This window comes from Oncorhynchus kisutch, linkage group LG20, assembly GCF_002021735.2.
Source record: "Oncorhynchus kisutch isolate 150728-3 linkage group LG20, Okis_V2, whole genome shotgun sequence".
Taxonomy (NCBI): Eukaryota; Metazoa; Chordata; class Actinopteri; order Salmoniformes; family Salmonidae; genus Oncorhynchus; species Oncorhynchus kisutch.
In genome coordinates, this window is record NC_034193.2 from 29,391,621 (window position 1) to 29,398,871 (window position 7,251).

The window sequence follows — 7,251 nt, forward strand, 5'->3', positions numbered from 1 at the left end:
TACCAATGTAATAATGGTTGTGGAAATTGACTTTTACATTGTAGTACCAGTTTATTGACTGTAATTGCATGGCACTGAGGGGTTGCATGTACCTGTTTGAGCTCCTGTTAGACAGATTCGATTTGGTTTCTCAAGGGGAGGCTGTGCAGTCTTGCGCTCTACCTGTGTCCTTTCAGATAGGACAGGTTCGAGGGATTATTCAGTACTTTTGTATAGCCTACTTTTTAGTCAGTAGTTCTGAAATTAGCGCCCACGAACCAAGTGGTCCCTTCAAATTGTGTACTACATCACATAATGTATGTGCAGATATGTGCAGCAGTCATTGCTCTCTCGCTCTACTGTGTGTGCATCTTGCTAACTGTTACTCAAATGGTAAGGGGCTGAAGTACATTGGCTAGAACTCGAAATTGCTAGGGGGCCGGCCATATAGGGGGGAAATGTAGTGAAAATGGTGATTCACAGCATCCAGAAAACAGATACTTTCAAACTAGGGATTTTGTGGCTAATTGAGGTGAGATAGTAATTCTGCTCATATATTATACATGTATCAATTACACATTGACACATCCAGCCCAAAGCATTTTTTTTTTAAACGTACTTGTCGCCAATGTACCGAAGCATGTCTTTAAGCCTTATATGATATTGTGCTTTCACCATTGGATCACCAAGATCTGCAAAATAAACCTGCACTCTAAGCACGTCAACCTGCCTTCAGACGCAGAGAGCAGAAAGTGAACAGGAAAAAACTCTTTAATGTTGTCACACCCTGACCATAGTTTGATTTGTATGTTCTATGTTTTGTTTGGTCAGGGTGTGATCTGAGTGGGCATTCTATGTTGGATGTCTTGTTGGTCTGTTTCTGTGTTTGGGCCTGATATGGTTCTCAATCAGAGGCAGGTGTTAGTCATTGTCTCTGATTGGGAGCCATATTTAGGTAGCCTGTTTTGTGTTGGGTTTTGTGGGTGATTGTTTCTGTCTCTGTGTTTGTTACACCAGATAGGGCTGTTTTCGGTTTTCACATTTCTTGTTTTGTATATTGTTCATTTATCATCTTCATTAAAGATGCATCACAATAACCACGCTGCGTTTTGGTCCGCCTCTCCTTCAACAGAAGAATCCCGGGACAGAATCACCCACCACAACAGGACCAAGCGGCGTGGTAACGGGCAACAGCAACAGCGGTGCAAAGAGGAATGGACATGGGTAGATGTATTGGACGGCGAGGGTTGCTACACATGGGAGGAGATCCTGGCGGGAAAAGATCGCCTTCCATGGGAACAGGTGGAGGCAGCTAGGAGAGCAGAGGCAGCCGGAAAGAGGAGCCGGCGATATGAGGGAACACGGCTGGCAAGGAAGCCCGAGAGGCAGCCCCAAAAATGTCTTGGGCGGAGGCACACAGGAAGTATGGCGAAGCCAGGTAGGAGACCTGAGCCAACTTCCTGTGCTCTACGCATCTGGTCTGCGCATGGTGTCCCCGGTTCGCCTGCATAGCCCAGTGCAGGCTATTCCACCTCACCGCACTGGCAGGGCGACCGGGAGCATTCAACCAGGTAAGGTTGGGCAGGCTCGGTGCTCAAGAGCTCCAGTGCGCCTGCACGGTCCGGTCTATACGGTACCACCTCCATGCACCAGCCCTCCGGTGGCAGCACCCCGCACCAGGCTGTCTATCCGTCTCATCCTTACAGGTGCAAAACAAGAAATGTCCTCTTTCAAAGTAACTTGGGTGAAGCCCTAAACACAGGTGCAAACAAACGCAAAACCACTGTTACAAAAACACGGACAGCGAAAACCCAAAAGACAACAATACACCACTAACGTAACAAATACAACAAGCCCGCACAAACACCAGCGGGCTAAACAAACTTAAATAACACCCATCCAATATATCCCCCACCGGGACCCAGCACCTCTCCTCCGGCCCGTACCCCTCCCAGTCCACGAGGTACTGCAGGCCCCTCACCCGGCGTCTCGAGTCCAGAATGGCCCGTATCGTGTACGCCGGGGACCCCTCGATGTCCAGAGGGAGCGGAGGGACCTCCGGAACCTCACTTTCCTGCATGGGACCAGCTACCACCGGCCTGAGGAGAGACACATGAAACGAGGGGTTAATACGATAATACGAAGCGAGTAACAATCGATAACAAACCTTGTTTATTCTCCTCAGGATTTTAAATGGCCCTACACACTGCAGGCCCAGCTTCCGGCAGGGCAGGTGGAGGGGCAGGTTTCGGGTCGAGAGCCAGACCCTGTCCCCCGGTATAAACACGGGGGCCTCACTGAGGTGACGGTCAGCGCTCCTCTTCTGCCATCCACTCGCCTGACGCAATGACTCCTGGATGGCTCTCCAGGTCTCCTTAGAGCGCTGCACCCATTCCTCCACCGCAGGAGCCTCGGTCTGGCTCTGATGCCATGGTTCCAGAACCAGCTGGTACACCAAAACACTAAAACGGTGACATGTTGGTAGAGGAGTGGCTTAGTGAGTTCTGGGCCATTTCAGCCCAGGGAATGTATCTCTCCCACTACCCTGGCCGGTCCTGGCAATTCGACCGCAGAAACCTACCCACTTCCTGGTTTACTCTCTCCACCTGCCCATTACTCTCCGGGTGATAAGGCTGACCCGAGACCCCCAGACGCTCCATAAATGCCTTCCATACTCGGGACGTAAACTGGGGACCCCGATCAGAAACGATATCCTCGGGCACCCCTTAGTGCCGGAAGACATGGGTGAACAATGCTTCCGCAGTCTGTAGGGTCGTAGGGAGACCGGGCAACGGGATAAGAGGGCAGGACATCGAGAACCGATCCACAACGACTAGGATCGTCGTTTTCCCCTGAGACAGGGGAAGATCCGTAAGAAAATCCACCGATAGATGGGACCACGGCCGTTGAGGAACGGGGAGGGGTTGTAATTTCCCTCGTGGCAAGTGCCTAGGAGCCTTATTCTGGGCGCACACCGAACAGGAGGAGACATAGAAGCCCATGTCTCTCAACAAGGTAGGCCACCAGTACTTCCCTCTAAGACCTTGCACCGTCCTCGAAATACCCGGTTGACCTGACGAGGGTAGACTATGAGCCCACCGAATCAATTGATCACGAACAGCAAGCGGCACGTACCTACGACCCTCTGGCTTCCTCCAGCTTCCTCCCCTAGTGCCCGCTGTATGCCCGTGTCCACCTCCCATACTACCGGTGCTACCAGCTTGGCAGCCGGAATGATGGGAGTAGGATCGATGGACCGGTCATCAGTGTCGTATAGGCGGGGCAGCGCGTCGGCCTTAGTATTGAGGGAACCTGGTCGATACGAGATCGTAAAACAAAATTGGGTGAAATACATGGCCCACCTTGCCTGAAGAGGATTCAGTCTCCTAGCTGAACGGATATACTCCAGGTTACGGTGGTCAGTCCAGATGTGGAAAGGGTGCTTAGCCCCCTCAAGCCAGTGTCTCCACACCTTCAGGGCCTTAACCATGACCAACAGCTCCCTATCCCCCACATCATAGTTCCGCTCCGCTGGCCCGAGCTTCTTTGAAAAAAAAGCACAGGGGGGGAGCTTCGGTGGCGTACCCGAGCTCTGTGAGAGCACCGCTCCAACCAGTTTTGTGAAGAATCGCGCCCCGTGAAATGATTCCACTGCCGTAGCGATGAGAGGTAGTGGGTAACTAAAACCCACAGTGATGGAATTTAGACCTCAATAATCAATACACGGACGCAAACCACCCTCCTTTTTCTTCACGAAAAAGAAACTTGAGTAGACGGGTGACATGGAGGGCCGAATGTACCCCTGTCCCAGGGCTTCCGTGACATATGTCTCCATAGCCAATGTCTCCTCCTGGGACAAAGGATACACGTGACTCCTGGGTAGTGCAGCGTTTACCTGGAGGTTTATCACGCAATCCCCCTGTCGATGGGGTGGTAATAGGGTCGCCTTCTCCTTCCTGAAGGCAATAGCCAAATCGGCATGCTCAGCAGGAATGCGCACGGTGGAAACCTGGTCTGGACTCTCCACTGTTGTCGCACCGATGGAAACTCCTAAACACCTGCCTGAACACTCATCAGACCACCCCTGGAGAGCTCCCTGTCTCCACGAAATCCTAGGATTGTGAATAGCCAGCCAGGGAATCCCCAGCACCACCGGAAATGCAGGTGAATCGAACAGACTAATCCGCTTCTCATGATTCCCCCGCGTAATCATCTCCATAGAAATCGTTGCCTCCCTGACCCTAACGGTCGACTATCTAAGGAGTGCACGGGGAAGGGAGGGTCTACCTTAACTAACGGAATCCTCAACCTCTGGGCGAGTCCGCGATCTATAAAATTCCCCGCTGCGCCTGAATCGACTAGCGCCTTATGCTGGAGAGATGGGAAAAACTTCAGGAAACAAATTAACAAAAACATGTGACCAACAGGAAGCTCTGGGCGAGTGTGGTGCTACTCACCTGGGGTGACCGAGGAGTGTTCTGCCTGCCCTCTCGACTCCCAGATGGACTCCTCCAGCACCGACCGGAAGTGTGCCCTCTCCGGCCACAATGGGTCTCCCTAGATGCAGCCCCTCATAGCTCCATCGGGATGGGAGCGGGGGGGCCAGGAGGTGGAACTGACATGACCCTTTCAGAACGTCCGCGAGCAGCCAGCAGATGGTCTAGCCTGATTGACATGTCGATCAGCTCATCCAAGCTGAGTGTAGTGTCCCGACACGCCAGCTCCCTGCGGACGTCCTTCTTAGGCTACACCTGTAATGGTCTATCAGGGCTCTGTAGTTCCACCCCGCTCCAGCGGCCAAGGTCCGGAAATCCAGCGCGAAGTCCTGCGCGCTCCTCGTCCCCGCTCGGCCCTCCGGAAACGGCGGGTGAACTTCAGGCAGTGGCCCTTCGCTGAGTCGGGCAGTTCCAGACGGCATTGGGCCACTCCAGGGCTCTACCCGTCAGGCAGGAGACGAGGACACTCACGCTCTCCTCGTCCGAGGGAGCCGGCCGGCCGGTGGCCAGGTAGAGCTCTAGTTGTAACAGGAATCCCTGGCACCCCACAGCCACTCCATCGTAGTCCCTCGGAGGCATGATACGCAGAGTGCTGGCACCGGATCCCGCTGGAGGAGATGGTAGAGTTGCTGGTGGGAGGGTAGGTGGGGTAGTAAGGAAACCACTCTTCTCCCAACGGTCCATCCTCTCCATCATTTGATCAATCGGTGATCCGATGCGATGGAGGATGGACGTATGATGAAGAACTCTCTCCTCCATCGTGAGGAGAGGGGTGGTCGCGGCTCCTGCTGACTCCATATGGTGGTGCGGGATTCTGTAACGCTGAGTGAGTGATGGGTGTGGAGTCAGACGCAGAGAGCAGAAAGTGAATGGGAAAAAAACACTTTAATGTCCTCTTTCAAAGTAACAGGTCCAAACCTGGGTGAAGCCCTAAACACACGTGCAAACAAACCCAAAACCGCTGTTACAAAAACCCGGACAGCGAAAACCCAAAAGACAACGATACACCACTAACGTAACAAATACAACAAGCCCGCACAAACTAAACGAACTTAAATAACACCCATCCCAAAACCCCAACAAGGAACAGGTGAAAACAATTAGACAAAAACAAACTAAAAGGAAAAAAGGATCGGTGGCAGCTAGTAGACCTGCGAGGACGACCGCCGAGCTCCACCCGAACAGGAAGGGGAGCCACCTTCGGTGGTATTCGTGACACTTGCCTTCTGCTGATTTTATGCCCTTAAGACTGCTACAAGATCACTATTCTACAATTACACAATCAAAATGTGTTGTAGACAAAATAATGAAAATGGCTGTCTGGTCGTAAGATTTTTAGTTGATCAAGTCGTTGCATGTAAAGATTTTTATTACTTGACTTGTGACTGGACTTGACTTGCTCTTATAATGCACGACTTGGACCTGCTTCTATAAACCAATGAGGAGATGGGAGAGGCAGGACTTGCAGCGTGATCTGCGTCAGAAATAGAACTGATTTCTATTTTACAGGCTGACCACACCGCTGGCGTTGTGTGCACGAGCGTCGCAAAATAAATGTAGAAATCCATGTTATTCAAATATTGCACCTACACTGCTCGCGTGCGCTAACGAGCGTCTGCGATGCCAAGGGCGAAAATAGAACTCCTTTCTATTTCTGACGCAGATCGTGCTGAAAGTCCTGCCACTCCCATCTCCTCATTGGTTTATAGAAGCAGGTACCCATGTGCCATCTCCTCATTGGTTATACCCACGTGGGTGATTGAAAGACAAAATGTTTTGCCAGTCGTCCGTAATACTATGAAAGTTTAGATGCAATCACCATATAAGTTCAAAGATGAAAAAGCCTGGGAGGAGAGATGTCTGGAAACTATTCGGTTGACCGTTTTATGTGTGGATTAATTGTCGGAGTAGAGTGCATTTCAGGTAAAATAACAACTCAATGTTTATATCCCAGGACAAATTAGCTAGCAACAGCAAGCTAGCTAAATAGGACCAATTAACGTTAGCTAACAAGAGCAGCTAACTAGCTAAATTTCCATATATGTTTATTGCTTTTCGACCTGTCCCCAAATTAATGTAATTGGTTCAGAGTTTGTTTTGATATTTTAACCTGTGTGTTGTGATCGCGTTTGGTGTGGGCTCTTGGCATCGCAGACGCTCGTTGGCGCACGAGCAGTGTGGGTGCAGTCATGGAATAACATAGATTTCTACATTTATTTTGCAACGCTCGCGTGGCGTGGTCAACCTGTTAGAGCCGGGTGGCTCTCTTTCATGTCCAATAGACACACTAGTTTTCGGTGATAAAACAAGATATTATACTGGACAAATTCAGTTAGGTCGTTCCCCGTTTCGTTACGTTTGTTTCAGTTTAAGAAACGTTTTCCAACAGAATTGGCGTAATGAATAGCTATCTAGCGTTAGATTGCTCCGAACACCACCACATAAGCGTACTGTAACTGGGGAGAAAGTGTAGTTCGTCAACTGGAGGCATACACAACGTATCGATCTGTGCAAATCTGCAACAGTAATTGTATATTTTTTTATTTGAAAGATTATTATTCGTTGATATGAAAGATAAGGGCCATATGTTCTGAAAACCATTTGGCAAGTGATGCTTATTTACGTTTCCAAACGTTAAAACCAGCACCAGAAGTATAGTTCACATGGCTAGTTGTGGTTAATCGCAGAAGGGTTTTCGAGAGCTAAACTAGGCCTACAGTACCGACATCATCATCATCATCATTAAACATAACTGTGCCACATTTTTTGTGCGCAT